We start from the raw sequence: 19,869 nt of genomic DNA, 5'->3' as shown, positions 1-19,869 counted from the left end.
AGAGAGGTTTGTAAATCATCCAAAAAAGAAAATAAATTTCTATATGGCATTCTGGAAGAAATTTTAAATGCTCTCTTTAGTCTATCCAAGAATCCATTAAATATTCCTTGTTTTAAAATATTGTGCTTTATAAAATACTGTGGTTTATAGAATTTAGCTGAAATTTGATAGCAATATAAAATAACTAAATATGATTATGCAAGTTTATTTTACCTTGTTTCTCCCTTCCCAATTTTAGACAAGATTTTAAAGTCTGTAGACTTGAAGGAAGTGAAAACAGTGAAAGTATTAGCTGCTCAGTTGTGTCCAACTCTTTACAAACCCATGGACTACAACTCACCAGGCTCCTCTGTCCATGTAATTTCCTAGGCAAGATTCCTGGAGTGGGTAGCTATTCCCTTCCCAAGGGGATCTTCCTGAACCGTGGTCAAACCTGGGTCTCTCTCATTGCCTGCAGATTAAAAACAGTATCCTAAAATGCATAAGATTTTCTGAAACTCAAACCTATGTGTAAATTCTTTCTACAATATTTTCATAAGATTTCATTTACTCAGGAACTCTTATGTTCTTATCTGCATAACAGGGTGTGTTATACAGATACTGATATTATAGAGACCTATTAAACACTACCCTCAAAACTATCAATCTAATGCCAGTAATATATGTAAGCAATTAGTATAGTATAGTAAAGTGTGATTTTATAGTATATGTATCAATGTAGTTCTTCTTAAAAACAAAAAATATTGGAACTGTCTTCCTAGAGAAGTCATGTTTGACTTGAAACTTAGTGAATGAGAAGAAAATCACTGTATGCGTGAGTTTTAGAGAATTTGCTGGTAGCCAAGTGCAGAATTACACACAACAGAATCTGGGAGATCATGGCATTCAGGGAAGCTTGTGAAATTTGATATCAGTGGTCTCCATGCCTTTTTGGTTCCAAATAAACTCCTTTAATTTTGTAATACCATATGCCACATCGTCACTTTTCAGTTGATATCTAGAACTCCATCATATCTTTTCAATGCAAACATTTTAAAATTAAATTACATCACACATTTAAATATGTATGATCCAATCTAAATACCTTATATTAATAAATTTGACACCACTATCTTCCACTTAAAAAAATAAAACATAAACCCTTTCACAGTAGACATTATTCCATCACTCTTTTTACTTCTTTACCAAACATATCTTTTCCATTTCTTCCATAGGCTGGAATCTTAAAGCAATTTACATTTATGTTTTAAACTCCATTATTAGTTATCATGCTAAAATGACATTCAACATAATTTTTATATAAAGTAAAATTTTACTCAATTTTGTGTGATCACAAGAATCTAAGTTTTAAAATGTTCAGTGGAATTGAGCTGTCATAATTATTAGTCCAGTTCACTTCAGTCACTCAGTTGTGCCCGACTCTGCGACCCCATGGAACTATATAGCACACCAGGCCTCCCTGTCCATCACCAACTCCCGGAGTTTACTCAAACTCATGTCCATTGAGTCAGTGATGCCATCCAACCATCCTCTGTCATCCCCTTCTCCTCTCACCTTCAATCTTGCCCAGCATTAGGGTATTTTCAAATGAGTCAGTTCTTCGCATCAGGTGGCCAAAATATTGGAGTTTCAGCTTCAATATCAGTCCTTCCAGTGAACACCCAGGACTGATCTCCTTTAGGATGGACGGATTGGATCTCCTTGCAGTCCAAGGGACTCTCAAGAGTCTTCTTCAAAACCACAGTTCAAAAACATCAATTCTTTGGCACTCAGCTTTCTTTATAGTCCAACTCTCACATCCACACATGACTACTGGAAACACCATATCCTTGACTAGACGGACCTTTGTTGGCCAAGTAATGTCTCTGCTTTTTACTATGCTGTCTATGTTGGTCATAACTTTTCTTCCAAGGAGTAAGTGTCTTTTTATTTCATGGCTGCCATCACCATCTGCAGTGATTTTGGATCTCCCCCAATATACAGTCTGCCACTGTTTCCCCATCTATTTCCCATGAAGTGATGGGACTGGATGCCATGATCTTAGTTTTTTGAATGTTGAGCCTTAAGCCAACATTTTCACTCTCCTCTTTCACTTTCATCAAGAGGCTCTTTAGTTCTTCTTCACTTTCTGCCATAAAGGTGGTGTCACCTGCATATCTGAAGTTATTGATATTTCTCCCAGCAATCTTGATTCCAGATTGTGCTTCCTGTATCCCAGCATTTCTCATGATGTACTCTGCATATAAGTTAAATAAGCAGGGTGACAATGTACTCCCTTTCTATTTGGAACCAGTCTCTTGTTCCACGTCCAGTTTTAAATGTTGCTTTCTGACTTGAATACAGATTTCTCAGGAGGCAGGTCAGGTGGTCTGGTATTCCCATCTCTTTCAGAATTTTCCACAGTTTATTGTGATCCACACAGTCAAAGGCTTTGGCATAGTCAAGAAAGCAGAAATAGATATTTTTTCTAGAACTCTCTTGCTTTTTCGATGATCCCACAGATGTTGGCAATTTGATCTCTGGTTCCTCTGTCTTTTCTAAAACCAGCTTGAACATCTGAATGTTCACAGTTCATGTAATAATTATTAGTAGTACATGACAAATTAAGACAGTATTTTTATTTTACAGGCTTTGCTAAATATTTATTATAATAATCTTAAGTTTTTACAAATAAAATCCTTGGTGTTATCAATACAACTGTTTTTATCTTTTGTCACATGTACATGAATGACTGCTACTTATAATCAAATGTGAGTCTTCAGCATCTATTTTATTCCTGCATTTCTTTCCTTTTCTTTTTTTTAGGTATGTGTTTAGACAATATATTCACATAAATGGGTTTAATGAAAGCTGCTTTGTTATAGCAAAATTTCTCAGTTCTTTGAACCTCCTAATAGCTATATGCCAAAAATTACATAGCTACCCATCTTCAAAATTATTTTTAATAATCTATCATTTGACAATTCTATTAGGTTTTTCTGCCATTGTGTTGAAAGTAAATAATGGGAAAACCTGAACAAGAGGATTTTTTATCTAGTCATTAGTATCACTGACTTTTGTCAACCTTAATACTTCTATTTATACCTGAGAGTACCTTAGTTATAAGCCCTCTGGGGCAAGCCACCATAGTCAGGGTGACCATATAGTTTATCATCCAAATTGCAAATACACATGGGCAATACTAATAAGTAAGCAAGATAAACAAGCATAATCCTGACACTGGCAAATCAGCATATAACTATCTGCTAATGATAAAAAATAAATATAAAAAACAGATGGGGGCATGTCATTCTCTGAATAAAAAGCTACAGAAATGATTCTGTAGAGGGAGGAATGAGAAACTGTGCACTTATTTTCTTAGGTAAATATATTTTTAAATAGATATATTTTACTTTGAGATTTTGCACATTTGAAAGTTGAGATCTTAAAACTTCCCGTCATATACATCTATTTTGAGGACACAATCTAGAGTTTTAAGAATACAAGAAGGAGCAGAAAAACATGTGGGTTTACTGCAAAGGACTTTTGCTATAATGCTGATCCATTTTGATCTTCTTTCAGTAATATAAAATTATGTTCTAGGGCAACTGAGACCCCTCACTGTATCTCTACATCATAAGCTAGGGTAGCATGTATTATTAAATGGTATGCAAGGATTGTACTGATCTCACACCTCAAATTAATGGAACAAGTTAATGCTCCAATCTTTTCGCTCACAGAGAAAAGTTTGCACAAGCAGCTTATACAGTCCTAAATGTATGTGATATACCTCTCACATTTTTCTGTGCTCAGCACAAACTATCCACATGGCAAAGATAGAGTGAGGCAGGGGTAGGGAAAACCCTACAGAAATAAGTGTATCTGGAGATGAATCTCCCTGTTGCAAATGCCTTTCCTATATTTTTTTTTTTCCTGGAAACTTTTTTTCTTTTAAATCTTGGTTTATTTTTAATCTTTTTAATAATTTAATAATTTGTCCCATCATTTAGTATTTCAAGGAGAATGTGAAAATTTTCTTTGTTACCCACATGCATGCTAAGTTACCTAAGTCATGTCCCAACTCTTTCCAACCCTGTGGACTGACTGTGGCCAACCAGGCTTCTTGCCCATGGGATTTCCCAACAAGAATACTGGAATGGGTTGCCATTTCCTTCTCTGGGGTATCTTCCAGACCCAGGGATCAAACTCACGTCTCTTAAGTTTCCTGCATTGGCATGAGGGTTCCTTACCAATAGTACCATCTGGGAAATGTTGTTACCCAAATGCCAAACCAGAGGAATCTAGGTACTTAGATTACTTAAATATAAACATATAGTCTCCATTATTCTAATTTATCTATAACCTTATCTATCTTAAGGTTATCTATAACCTTCTTAACCAATGTATTCAATTTGTATACAGATATCAGCAGAAACATTAAATTCAGCTTGCTGAGAGGTAAATAGAAGAAAGAAAAATAAGGAAGCCAATTTTGGGAACTTTTAAAACATGCTGCTTAAAATGAAAGTCCTGTTCTCCTCTTCCTCTCTTGCTAGGACTTCACTACATGTATCTCCTGGATCACAATTTTGATCCTTTTCTTAGAATATTCTCTAGTACTCTCCATGTGTAAGAAGACATGAACTCCCCCTTGACCTTGTATTTCTGATCTAGAGAGAGATATGTGATGGAATCTCTTTTATTTAGGCAGCCTTTCCATTCCCTGACTATTCATTCCTTTTCCATCTACTGTATTAATCTATAGGGAGGGTACCAAGAATCTGCAAATTCAGTTTTCACTCCTCTCCTTTACTTGGCTTAAGTATGTTAACAGATACTTTGGCCATGGTTTCTGCAATAAACTCGTTGTTAGTTGGTATGTTTTCTTGTTAATTTGATTTTTATATTTGTCTAGTGGATATATTTTGCTTTTTAACAGTTCATTTTTTTTGGATTATTTTTTGTTTTTATTTTTTGTTTTGACTTTAAATTTTCTTAAAGTAAGGACTTTTTCTTGTTTTATATTCACTGGTGTAGATGAGATAATAAATATGGAATGAATAACAGAAAAATATTTTTTTAATGAAATGGTTTCATTGAATACAAAGAATCTGGAGATTTATACCTGATGAAATAACACAAGCTTAAGTGGTGGAGCTCACTTAAGCAATTGTTGCAAGGAAACAAGGTTAGGTTTTATTTTTCTCAATTGTAAGTACCTTACCTGTTTTGCTGATCTTTGGCCTTTTCCTGGTTATCACTCATTTATTTTGCTTCCTTTTCTAAAATAAACAAACTTTTTTTCTATTTTAAAATAAATGCACTTAAATCTGTGTGTTTCTCCCTATGTTCTATCTACATGCAACATCTCCACCATGTCACATTTTTATTATTTAGTTCAAAATGTACCTACTTCTTTGTGATTTTTCACAAACCGCTTAATAGAGGGATTATTTAGAAGTACATAGGAAGTATCCAAACAAATGAACTTTTATTGTAATCTTTTTAAAATAATTGATTTGTAATTTAACTTATCCCTAGTCAAATAACATACTAGAGGTTGATATTTGTAATTTAATTTTGAAAAAAAGTGCTTCATATGTACATTTGGTATCACCTTTGTGTAACCTCAAGTAAGCTGCTGTAACTTCTTTTGGTTCCTATGCTTGCCTCAAGCATTACCCCCTTACTTCCTCCAAATTGCAGCTTTTAATTTTCTGCGTGCTAGGAAATCAAAATAAGCAAATACTTAAAAACAGAACAAAACAAAACAAACAAACAAAAAAAAAACAGTGTCTAAAATAAGTCTGTATAGGACCTGAGGGAATTTTCTACGAAGAAATTTTTAGCTTTTAGTTCGCAATCCATATCACATTTATATCTATTGAGGCTACTAAGAAACATGTGTTTGTTGATTTTTCAGGTTCATGACTGTTTTCTGATTAGCTGAGTTTATCAAATTTATAATGAGTGCCCACTAAATGGCAGGCACTGGACCTGAACTGAGTTTACAGATGTGAAAAAAGACAGTATTCATTTTCAAGAATACTCTTGGGGTTCAATAGGTTAGAAAGTCACAGGCACATGCATGCACACTCACTCACACACACACACACACACACAGAAAATGTTGATGCTGCTGCTGCTGCTAAGTCATTTCAGTCGTGTCATAGACACAACTATTCACAGACAGCAGCCCACCAGGCTCCTCTGTCCCTGGGATTCTCCAGGCAATACTGGAGTGGGTTGCCATTTCTTTCTCCAATGCATGCATGCATGCTAAGTTGCTTCAGTCGTGTCCGACCCTGTGTGACCCTATGGACAGCAGCCCACCAGGCTCCTCTGTCCACAGGATTCTCTAGGCAAGAATAGTGGAGTGGGTTGCCATTTCCTTCTTCAGAAAATGTCAATATATCCCAACAATTGCTATGTGAAAGGCTCATATATTAGAGTCCAGGGTAGATACCCAGTCCATTCTGGAGTGTGTGTGGGGCTTGGGCAGGTAAGAGGAGACAAGAAAAGGCATTGTGGTAGAGAGAATGTTCCAACGGCATTCATGGCCAGAGGGGAGAAAAAACAAAGAAACAGCAGAGTAGGGAATGTTACTACAGGGCACAATACTGGAATGTAAGTTGCACAGCAGAAAAGTATCAGACAAAATGCTTTGACTGAGATTTGATTTATGGTTAAAAGGTATTGCATACACCGAAAAAAAGAAATAAGAGAGTTACTAATAGATATTATGATATAATTTAAATCATTCTGTTAAAACATTTTTTTTTTTTAATCTGCCATTAAGCAAGTTCTGGGTACATCAGGTTTGTGGAGGTGTTCTCACCACAGTTTTCATCCATATGATCCTTAATAGGTTCAGAAAAATCAAATGAGATTGGAGGTTCATAGCTTTTTAGTTAAAATATATATGTATTTTATATTTTGTGGAGGAGTGAACTCAAATACTATTGTGTATTTTTCATTTTCAGTAGATAATCCATCTCAAAGCATGCATTTTTTCCTCCAAGTTTGTATTTAAGATCTCCAACTAATTGCCAACATTTTTTCTTTCTTTTTTTGGTGTTTTGGTGGTAATCTAAGTGCCATCATGGCCTTATGTCTGAATGATAGGCAATACTCACATCATTACACCTCAAATTTTGATGTTCTCAGTAATTAACTTGGTAAGATACAGAATACCAGACTCCATTCTCAAAGATTCTGATCCCATTGGCCTGGAGTAGTGTCAGATAACATAACTAATGAGTTCCCAAATGATGTCAACGCTATGGCCCATGGTTCACTTGACATAACACTGCTTCACACCAAAATTTCAACAGAAAGCTGACATGCTTGTAAAAGCACGTTAGTAGTAACTGTTGTATATGGCTGTTTCAAGTCCCTAAAATCTTGTACCAGAGGCTCTCCTGGCTACATGTGGCTAGTTTACTGTGTGGAAATAACTTGGTGTAAGGTACTGAATTATAGGTAGAAAAAAAAAAAAATCTAAGACCCACCCCTTCAGCATTCCACCTTGAGCTCAACTCTTCCTCTCTCTCTCTCTCTCTCTCTCTCTCTCTCTCGTGTGTGTGTGTGTGTGTGTGTGTGTGTATGCACTAAGTCACTTCAGTCATGTCTAACCCTTTGCGATCCCATGGACAAAAGCCCACCAATCTCCTCTGTCTACGGGATTATCCAGGCAAGAATATTGGAGTGGGTTCCATGCCCTCCTCCAGGGGATCTTCCTGATTCAAGGACAAAACCTGTGTCTCTTATGTCTCCTGCATTGGGAGGTAGCACTAGCACCACCTGGGAAACCCTTGAGGTGAGGTCAACACCAAATATAGTATAACTTTCAAAGAAATACTCTTGGTTTCCAAAACCAAGAGTAGTGAGGTCAATTTAAATTTTTACTGGGACCTTTCCAAAAAGAAGAGGTGAAAGTTTATTTATAAAAAGATTGTTTACAGCTCAGTTTTTCTTAATCTCTCTTAAAAATAAATATAAACACAACTGCATCAATAACCAACATTTTTCTCCCACTTTTAGTTGCTACTGCTAAGTCGCTTCAGTCGTGTCCAACTCTGTGCGACCCCATAGATGGCAGCCCACCAGGCTACCCCATCCCTGGGATTCTCTAGGCAAGAATACTGGAGTGGGTTGCCATTTCCTTCTCCACTACTTCTAGCTAACATCCTCCAATTCCCCAAACAAATCTGACCTCTTGAGCCCTTAACTTTTCAACCCATGCCGTTTTTATTGACCTTAACTTATGATCTTTTTCTGTTTCTATCCTGTTTTTCCTTCCCTATTGTGTTTAATGAATCACACACTCTAGATTTAGACTGACTGAGTTTGAAGCCTGGCTCAGGAACTCAGGACATGTGTGAATGTGAGAAAGCTTCTTAAAATCCCTGTGCCTCAGGTGCCTCATCTATAAGTTGAGGATTCTGATAAAACCTACTCACAAGGTCATGTAGAATTAAGTCAGTTAATTCTTGTAAAAGTCTTAGAATAGAGCCTTGAACTCTGGAGGGGCTTTGTAATTATTCATGATTATCACAAGGTCTGTCTACCACATTCTGCACATATGCGTTATGCATATTTGTGATTTTCTAAAAAGTAAGGACAAACCTATGCATTTCCTACTGACTTACTAGAAACTAAGAGGTGATTTCAGAGATAACAGAATTACCAACTTATATAAATATAATGAGAATGAATGATTTAAAATAAAGTATTATAAACACAAAACTATCTTTTTCTCAATTATTAAGATAGCTTGCAAGGACCAGGACTCTTATCTTCATTGTTCATTCATTAACAGTTGAAGAATGTCAGATGATGCACATAATGCTTTCTTCTTCGCCAAGAATCTCTCCTCTTTAAATAATCACCAATATGAAGATTCAACTATGATATCACAATGTAATAACATCCAGTCCTAACCTACACACAATTAAATCCTTGTACTCACTTTTCCTAACAAGATTTCTTCTCAGAAAGAGAAGAAATGTGGCCTGCTGCCTGGCTGCAGAGTTAGTAAAGCTCACATTCCTTTATTCATAAACAGATTTCTTTACCTCAGAAGGGGACCTTCAACACTGGCAACAGTTAAGAATTATAACCAATATGTCCATAACTTAGTTGATATCTTTTTGCATGAGAAAATTTTAAAAATTGCCTAAAGATAATTATAAAGAGTTTCAAGAAAAGATTTAGTTTGCAGATAAGGTAATCATAGCTGATATGTGATCAAGAAAATCTTAGTTAAGGCTAGTCCTGCTAAATGAAGAGGGACAGGCAGTGTCCTTTAACAAGAAAATAATGCAGTAATTTCAATTACACAGATCTATAGGTCCTTTTCAAAGAAAGAAAGTGAAAGTGAAAGTCAAGTCCTTCAGTCCGGTTTGACTCTTAGAAATTCTCCAGGCCAGAATATTGGAGTGGGTAGCCTTTTTGTTCTCCAGGGGAACTTCCCAACCCAGAGATCAAACCTAGGTCCCCTGCATTACAGGTGGATTCTTTACCAGCTGAGCCACAAGGGAAGCCCAAGAATACTGGAATGGGTAGCCTATCCCTTTTCCAGCAGATCTTCCCAACCCAGGAATTCAACTGGGGTTCAGTTCAGTCGCTCAGTGGTGTCCGACTCTTTGCGACCCCATGAATCGCAGCAAGCCAGGCCTCCCTGTCCATCACCAACTCCCAGAGTTCACTCAGACTCATGTCCATCGGGTCAGTGATGCCATCCAGCCATCTCATCCTCTGTTGTCCCCTTCTCCTCCTGCCCCCAAATCCTCTCAGCATCAGAGTCTTTTCCAATTCATCAGCTCTTCGCATGAGGTGGCCAAAGTATTGGAGTTTCAGCTTTAGCATCATTCTTTCCAAAGAAATCCCAGGGCTGGTCTCCCTCAGAATGGATTATTTGGATCTCCTTGCAGTCCAAGGGACTCTCAACAGTCTTCTTCAACACCACAGTTCAAAAGCATCAATTCTTCAGCGCTCAGCCTTCTTCACAGTCCAACTCTCACATCTATACATGACCACAGGAAAAACCATAGCCTTGACTAGATGGACCTTAGTCGGCAAAGTAATGTCTCTGCTTTTGAATATGCTATCTAGGTTGGTCATAACTTTTCTTCCAAGGAGTAAGCATCTTTTAATTTCATGGCTGCAGTCACCATCTGCAGTGATTTTGGAGCCCCAAAAAGTAAAGTCCAACACTGTTTCCACTGTTTCTCCATCTATTTCCCATGAAGTGATGGGACCAGATGCCATGATCTTCATTTTCTGAATGTTGAGCTTTAAGCCAACTTTTTCACTCTCCTCTTTCACTTTCATCAAGAGGCTTTTGAGTTCCTCTTCACTTTCTGCCATTACGGTGATGCCATCTGCATATCTGAGGTTATTGATATTTCTCCCAGCAATCTTGATTTCCAGCCTGTGTTTCTTCCAGCCCAGCATTTCTCATGATGTACTCTGCATATGTTAAATAAGGAGAATGACAATATATAGCTTTGACGTACTCCTTTTCCTATTTGGAATCAGTCTGTTGTTCCATGTCCAGTTCTAACTGTTGCTTCCTGACCTGCATACAGATTTCTCAGGAGGCAGGTCAGGTGGTCTGGTATTCCCATGTCTTTCAGAATTTTCCAGAGTTTATTGTGATCCACACAGTCAAAGGCTTTGGCATAGTCAATAAAGCAGAAATAGATGTTTTTCTGGAACTCTACACCCTAAAACAAACAAACAAACAAAGAAAAAAACCTCAAAAAATCCAGAATGTGTTTTGAAGAGCGAGGCTCTGTAACTCAACCTTCTAATCAATATTGTAGATAGAGGGAAATAAGAATTCTCTCTACGGCTACAGTATTTGGTGCCAAGACTCCACTAAGGAGGATTTTTACTTCAAGCATATAATACCATGGAAAGCAAAAGCACGTATTAAAAGTATTTGTGACCATCTCTATTATTTTATTAGAAATAATTTTATGCTGACTCAACTAAAATCCAAATCGGTTATTTAGTATTCAGTATTTAAGATTCTTTTTCTGTGGGAAAATACTTCAGAAAAAACTATTTTGAGTTAAAAGAAGAAAAATTTGAATGATCTGAATTTAGCCTTCTCTTTAGGTGGACAAAAGTCACTATTCTTAAGTTGAAAATATAAACATATCAAACAAATGTCTTTTATATGATCATACTGTTATATTCAAATTGATACGTCTAGTTTTTGAGGAATGTATGCATCATAAGAAGTTGGAGAATGAACTGTCTGTATAAATTGCGAGTAAATTTTTTCCAAAATGAATTTTACATACAAAATAAAAATATCTAAGTGGCTGTGTTTTATTTTGGAGAATTTACTATTTTATTAATTAGGAATATAATAATGTCCAAAAAGTTCAGTTTTATTAATCCATCTGAATTTCACACATTAAAGGATACTTCTGTAATTTTCAAAGATAAATTTATTAAATCAAAATAGACTTTTATGGAGTTAACCTTCCATTTTAACACCTGTCACTTAATTAGTTGCTTTTTCTTTTCTCATAATGGTAAAAACATCTTATGGCTACTGGTTTATATAAACTTCCCCCACTTACAAACGACAAAACAGAGAAAAAATGTTTGCTTATACTGCAAAGTTCTGTGTCCATTTTACAAATGAAAAGTGAAAAAACTTTAAAGTACTGAAAGCTGTATTGTATTCTGTAGATGATAGGGCAATATACAATTTTCAGTAGCTGATGCCATATAATATTGACTAGGACTTACTATGTAAATGATGAAGTTAAATGATAAACATATGAAAATTAATAAGAAACAAGTTTTAGGCATATTATCAACAGCCCAGAAAATTACCTACATTTTTATTAAATATATTCGTTTGTGTGACAACCTTAAGAAAATATACACTATTATCTGTTTCAGTAACTCCATTACAACAGTAAATTTTAAAGTATTTTATTAATATAAAATGTGGATACTAATTAATACAAAAGTTAATATGTGACAGTAGTATTTTAATACTAAAAAGATAAGATGTAATGTAAAAAACGAAAGTGTGGAAATGATACTACATTTATTTTTAATACTATATTCATTTGAAAATATTTCATGGCATTATAGTACTATTTTAAAAATATTCAACAACATGGGAAATTTTTTCTGTACAAAGACTAAGAAAATACATCTGGTACACTGGATGACGCAGAGGGATAGTATGGAGAGGGAGGCGGGAGGAGGGGTTCAGGATTGGGAACACGTGTACACCCGTGGTGGATTCATGTTGTTGTATGGCAAAACCAATACAATATTGTAAAGTAATTAGCCTCCAGTTAAAATAAATAAATTTAAATTTAAAAAAGAAAAAGAAAATACATCATAAGACAAAACTGCATGTTGGGTATGTTATAGTTTGTGTATAGGTAGGGTCACAGCAGAAATTTTAAACAAAATCTTGAAAGCAATAAACATCCATAGTGTTCAATTTTTGGCAATGTGCTTTTTTGGTGATGTGCTTTTTTTTTGCCTGTGTAATTTCCATATGACTCAGTCATTTATATTTGACATAGCTAATTGCCTATTCAGTTAAAAATAAATTGTGCTTCAGAATACAGAATTATTTTTACTAAGAAATTATTCTTATGGAATATTTCCTATAAATACTTTTATTAATGGGCCTTTTACTACTGACAAGCTATAGACCTTGAATTAACTAGAAGGAAAACAAAATGAAGTGAAACTAAGGAAAAGAAATAGTCTTCAAAATGAAAACTTTATTGTGTCTTCTGAAAATATTATATTGAAATTATTCTTAAGATAAATCAGATTGTTTTTCCCTTCCATGTGAAAACACTTGTGAAAAAAAGAAAATGATAAAACCTAGTTACTATTAATGATTCTGTGCTTCAAAAAGATGACATAGAAGACTGTGCTTTTGCTTTTTTTTTAAGCATGTTAACAGATCACATTAATATGCAGATGTTCGGATTTGCAAATGTTGGGGAAATAAACAATTAAAGGGCTCTGAAAGGTCAAATGAGAGCAAAAAGAATTGAAGAAGGCATGCAGAAGGAAATGGTATCATTTGTACTGAATGAAGAAATAAATAGAATGAATAAATAGATACATACTTTGAAGCATCTTAAAGCCACAAGAGGGACTAGTGGTGAGGTACATCTTAAACTGGGACTGGTGTATGAGAACATGGAAAGATTCTGGTTTCTCTACAGCTAAGCTGTCAGAACTCTTATCTCTCCATTTCTTGTTATGGAATCTTATGCCCTTCCTTTCATTTAAGCCAACAGAGCTGACACTCTAACTTGTTCTCAAGTCAAAGGCATTCTGTGTGTGTGTGTGTGCTAAGTTGCTTCAGTCGTGTCCATCTCTTTGAGGCCCTATGGACTGTAGCCTGTCAGGCTTCTCTGTCTATTAGATTCTCCAGGCAAGAAAACTGGAGTGGATGATCATTTTCTCTCCAACCCAGGGATCAAACCCACATCTCTTATGTCTCCTGCATTGGCAGGCAGGTTCTTTACCAGTAGTGCCACCTGGAAAGCCCTGTTCTCAAGACAAAATAATTCTAACTGATATATTATCTTTAAGTAACCTCAGATTACAATTGGGTTTTGCAGGAACATAGGGATATCTTCCCTGGTGGCTCAGATGGTAAAGAAGCTGCTTGCCCATGCAGGAGACATAGATTCGATCCCTGGGTTGGGAAGATCCCTTGGAGAAGGGAATGGTTACCCAGTCTAGTATTCTTGCCTGGAGAATTTCATGGACAGATGAGCCTGGTGGACTACAGTCCATGGTGTCGCAAAGTTGAACATGACTGAGCAACAAAAACTGTCACTTTTTCAGTGGCATCAAGATATGCAGTTGAACCAGAAACGGAAAATCAATTAAGAAAAAAAAAATGCCATCATAGTCTGCATGTTTCTTTATCTCTTCTCCTGTCTCTTTCTTCATATGTTTAATATATAATGTATTACATCTGATTTGCAACACAAAACAAAGTCTGTGAGAGACTCAGGTTTTCAATTTCTAATCCTCAAGAGATAAATTACTGACATTTTCTGAATCAATATTTACATCTTGCAAAGGGAAATTTTTCTTAATATTTTATAAGGAGGAAACAAAATAACTATTGGCAATGTTAATATCAGGTTCTCAAATCTATATCTCCAAGTGATAAATTCAATTCAACCTTTGACAGGGGCAAATCTTGCTTATGCTTTTAGTGAAAACTTCTGTGCTGCTTAGATGCTTCTTTGGTGGCAATTTAACTAATAAAACTTTTGAAATGAAAATGATCTTCCCTTGAATAAAGCTGGGCTTAATATAAAACATTTTTAAAAAACAAATCTAGGAAACCTAATTAGGAATTTTCTATCTGAAGAACAGTACAAATAAGGAGATGAGTAGTTAGTGTCTTATTTAGTTATCCAATCAGTCTAGTTCAGTTCAGTCGCTCAGTCGTGTCCGACTCTTTGCTACCCCATGAATTGCAGCATGCCAGGCCTCCCTGTCCATCACCAACTCCCGGAATTCACTCAAACTCATGTCCATCGAGTCAGTGATGCCATCCAGCCATCTCATCCTCTGTCGTCCCCTTCTCCTCCTGCCCCCAATCCCTCCCAGCATCAGAGTCTTTTCCAATGATTCAACACTTCGCATGAGGTGGCCAAGTATTGGAGTTTCAACTTTAGCATCCTACTTCCAAAGAACATCCAGGGCTGATTGCCTTTAGAAGGGACTGGTTTGATCTCCTTGCAGTCCAAGGGACTCTCAAGAGTCTTCTCCAACACCACAGTTCAAAAGCATCAATTCTTTAGTGCTTAGCTTTCTTTACAGTCCAACTCTCACATCCATACATGACTACTGGAAAAGCCATAGCCTTGACTAGATGGAGCTTTATTGGCAAAGTAATTTCTCTGCTTTTCAATATGCTATCTAGGTTGATCATAACTTTTCTTCCAAGGAGTGAGCATCTTTTAATTTCATGGCTGCAATCACCATCTGCAGTGATTTTGGAGCCCCCCAAAGTAAAGTTGACACTGTTTCCACTGTTTCCCCATCTATTTCCCATGAAGTGATGGGACCAGATGTCATGATCTTAGTTTCCTGAATGTTGAGCTTTAAGTCATAACAATCATTTCATTGTGCTCTGGTATTACAAAGCTTAAAATTCCAAAACAGAGCAGTGGTGACTTTCTCTATTCATTGATGTCTTGGGCCTCAGCAGGAAAACACTAAGTCTGATAGGACTTAACAAATATGGACTGGTAACATCTGGATACATCTTAACTTGCATGTCTGGCAATTGATGACAGCAGGCAGTGGAAACACTATCAGCTGTCAGCTGAGATATGCCTTCTCCATTTGGTTTTTTGTTATGTGTCGGTTTGGGCTTCTTTGGAAGATGGCCACACCTGAGTTCCAAAAGGAAGTGTGCCTAAAAGGCAAAGAGTCTAGGCTATGTTGACTGAGCCTCGGGAATTATAGCGTTATTTCTACAATACTGTTACCTGAGACATATAGTCCAGAAGATCCAAAGGACAGAGCACTTAGGAGGAATGTCAAGGTTAGATCCTTAGAAAAGTATGTGGTATAGAAAATATTATTGTGGTCATCTATGGAAACAATGAAGATATGAGGAGACGAGGGTAACAGAGGATTAGATGGTTGGAAGACATCACCAACTCAATGGACATGAGTTTGAGCAAACTCTGGGAGATAGTGAAGGACAGGGAAGCCTGGGGTGCTGTAGTCTATGGGGTCACAAAGAGTTGGACAGGACTTAGGGACTGAATGACAACAACAATGGGAAATACAATATGCCACAGGGCTTATATTCATTTTAACAATATTTAATGGTATACATTTGAGTATTCTAAAAATCAAAGGGCACTATCAGAATATGCAAGCTGGGCACAGCACTCTGCCTATCTAACAAATCAGCAATATGAGATTTGATGTCACACACATGGAATTTTGTTTTAGCACAAGGTAATCTGTATATTCAAGCACTGCCTGAAGAGCTGTTACTGTTTCAAGTGAAAAGTATATAATTTTAAAAGGTTTGGACTTGATATACTTTTACCCTCAATTAAGATGACATTACATAAAGACATATATCATAAATAACTAAAAGGGCAATGAAGTTTTGGGAGCATACTGGTCTTGAATTATCCCTTTTCTCCACCCATTCTTCAATATTTCCTAGAGCAGCTAAGCTTGTAACTGTGTTAATGATCTGTTTATGTGAAAGATTCACATAATTTCTATGAAATTTGCCATTTGTTCTACCACCTTAGGAGTAAAAATGTTTTCTTAATACTGGTACTGCAACTTCTATTTATTTTCATAATAAACTAGATTGTTCTTGACATTTTACCTCTTTTCCTTGGATCTAGATGAAAAGTTTCTATTGTTTTGAATTCCTATGTCTCTGTAGAAATACACTGTGGACTTAAAGGAGACTTAGAGGTTTTTAACAGTTGGAAGGCCAGCACTCAATATTTATCCTGAAGTTGCCATGGCTACTAATGCAGAGAAAATTTGCTGAACAAGTTCAAGTTAGAGGTAGCCGGAAAAGCACAAGGGGTCTCATTAACGGGTTCAGCGATTAACCACAGGGAAAATTAGCAGTGAATGTGTTGTCTTGATTTCCTATTCTGTTGATCTCAGTAACAATAAAGTGAGACTATTTAGGGGGAAAAATACGTATAGTTTGATAGTGTGACTTGTGTTATTGATGAGATGACAAAAGAGAAAATTACTCTAATCTTACTCCATCATCACCTAAACTCATTAATGTAAACAACTTCTGGTAATGTTCTTTACCTAAAATCAGAGGCCAGTAGGCCTCTGCTATTTGTTAAATATTTGTTTTATACTTTAAACTACATTAAAATATTAGCAGAAAAACACATAAGAATATTGAGTGTGTGTGTGTATGAACCAAATATAGACTTATTTATTAATAGGATAAAGAGATTTCTTGGGATTAACTTATCTTGGCTTAGTTTTTGCCATTAAAATTATATTTATTTATATTATAAATTTTATATTACTAGCAAGGTTGAAGTTTTGTTTTAAAGTTGATTGAGCTTCAAAAATATGTTTATATAAGTAAATTCTTTTTCGGTTTTTTCCAAAGATTTTGCTTTGTATGTCACTAGTGATTTTACTATAGAATTAGTTTATTTAGTTAGTACATACTCAGTTGTTAGGACAGAATATACAAATATTTAGCACTTGAAAACATAAAGAGAACACTTATGAAGAGGTTAGAGATATTTGGATCTAGAATGTAGGCATTATTTTGTTTGATTTATTGAGGAATTCATGGGTACATGTCTTCCTATTTTTCCATTCTTTCCTAAACTTTGTATATTACTGATGTTCCTGTTCATGATTTAAAAGACTAGTCACAGCTTTAAATATCACATCATTACTCTTTAGCAATATCATAAAATTGCTTTCCAATCAGCAAGTTTATTAATTGGGGAACAAATCTTAGAAGTATTATTGTTACATTATAAGTTCCATGAACAGTCTGACGCAGCATCTGGCAAAAGGAAATATGAATAACATATTACTTTATATTAATCCTGGTTTATCTATTGGCACTCACATAACAAAAGAAACGAGCAATATAGCCACGAGATGCATGCAAGCATGCTCGGTTTCTGAGTCATGTCCAACTCTTTATGACCTCATGGGTTGTAGCCTGAATATAGCCCACCAGGCTTCTTTGTTCATGGAATTTCTCAGGCAAGAATACTGGAGTTGGCTGTCATTTCCTTCTCCAAGGGGATCTTCCCAACCCAGGGTTCGAACCCAAATCTCCTGTGTCTCCTGCATTGGCAGGTGGGTTCTTTAAACACTGTTCCACCAGATGTCAGCCTCTAAGTCACCTCAGGATTCTTAGCCCTTCTTAATTTACTCCTGAATTATTATTTTCAACTGGGTGAAGAAGTAAAGGTGAGTATTCCATTCCCCTACTTCCAAAGCCTGTTTACTCTGGGAAACCATTTTCTCTCTTCGAACATAATGCTGAATCATTTTTATCCATCCATAAACACTAAAGAATCACTGATCATATTCCAACTATATTCCTTATTCCAGGCTCAGTATTAAGTAGGTAAACAGTTGCTCAAAAATCCAAATAATGTGTGATAACCTGGGTGAAAAGTGAAACTTCAGTAAGCTCCTGCTTGTTGGTTTAGATAAAGTAATTTTGTAAACTATTTTACCTAATCCTATAGCATCTATAGTTTTAATACGCCAGTGTCTATGCAGAAAGCTCAGGATGGTCTATTAGCATCATCCTAATAGTGTGAGTTCTCCAGAGTGTGATAGCAGTATTTATTATAAGATGTCTACACTTTCTTAAAAAATAAATTCTTATAATTATTTTTCAGTTATTATGTTTCTTGGTGCCCAAAAATATACAGATATTTTTATGGTTACTATACAATTTGGATAGGTCAGTGCTTACAATGGAAGAATTTTAAATATAAACTTGTCATCTAACTCATTATCAATGCCTGGGGTAGACACCAGTGCACCTGCCGGTTTTCTTTCCTTATTGATGAGCTAAATGAATTTGAATATTTACTTTCACCTTTCTGATGTCATATTTTCTCTTCCATTAAATGCAGATTCTGCCTGCAAAGTCACTAATCATTGAGATAGGTATCTTCAATCACCTTTCTGAGATTCTAGTCTTGGTGGAGGGAGAGGAAAGGGCAAATGGGTCTTGATAGAAGCAGAGTGAAGCAGTATTTAAATAGTGTTACAAAAACCATTTTCTGGAGTGGGAAAGGAACCATTAACCTTGACTTGGAGATAGGAAGAATTCTCTGAGGAGAAAATATTTAAGCAGAGGCATGAAGTTTGAGTAGCTTCATGCTAGTAGAAAAAAAGGCTATTGAAACAATATAAGTAGAGTTCACTCTATAAAATCCTGTATTTTGAAAGTATATGTATTATGTAGGGTAACCAATGAGGAATTTCCCAGGATGGGGGATTTTAATGCTAAAACTGAGACAGTCACAGTCAAACTGAGAAAATTATTCACCATAATAATGAGTTGTAAATTTTAAGAAAAAGATATATCATGGTTTCATAGGACAGTCTCTAAATATGGCATCCAATTATTACCAACCCTTTATTCATACCCTAGTGTAATCCTGGCTCTTGAGTATGGGCTAAACCTAGTAATTTGCATCTTACAAATCAGTTAAGTTCAGTTCAGTCGCTCAGCCCTGTTTGACTCTTTGAGACCCCATGGGCTGCATCATGCCAGGGTTCCCTGTCCATCACTGACTCCTGGAGCACACTCAGACTCATGTCCATTGAGTTGGAGATGCCATCTAACCATTTCATCATCTGTCATCCCCTTCTCCTCTTGCCTTCAATCTTGCCCAACATCAGGAACTTTACCAATGAATCAGTTCTTCTCATGAGGTGGCCAGACTATTGGAGTTTCAGCTTTAGCATCAGTCCTTCCAATGAATATTAAGGGCTGATTTTCTTGAGGATTGACAGGTTGGATCTCCTTGAAGTCCAAGGGACTCTCAGGAGTCTTCTCCAACACCACAGTTAAAAGGCATCAGTTCTTTGGCATTGGCTTTCTTAAGAGTCCAACTCTCACATCCATACTTGACTACTGGAAAAACCATAGCTTTGACTAGATGGACCTTTGTGGGCAAAGTAATGTCTCTTCCTTTTAATATGTTGTCTATGTGGTCATAACTTTTCTTCCCAGGAGTTAGCATCTCTTCATTTCATGGCTGCTGTCACCATTTGCAGTAATTTTGAAGCCCAAGAAAATAAAGTATCTCACTATTTCCATTCTTTCCCCGTCTATTTGCCATT

The sequence above is a fragment of the Ovis aries genome, chromosome 10 (genome assembly GCF_016772045.2).
Source record: "Ovis aries strain OAR_USU_Benz2616 breed Rambouillet chromosome 10, ARS-UI_Ramb_v3.0, whole genome shotgun sequence".
In the NCBI taxonomy this organism is placed as follows: domain Eukaryota; kingdom Metazoa; phylum Chordata; class Mammalia; order Artiodactyla; family Bovidae; genus Ovis; species Ovis aries.
The sequence above is the reverse complement of the archived record's forward strand: the minus strand, read 5'-3'. Positions refer to the sequence as shown.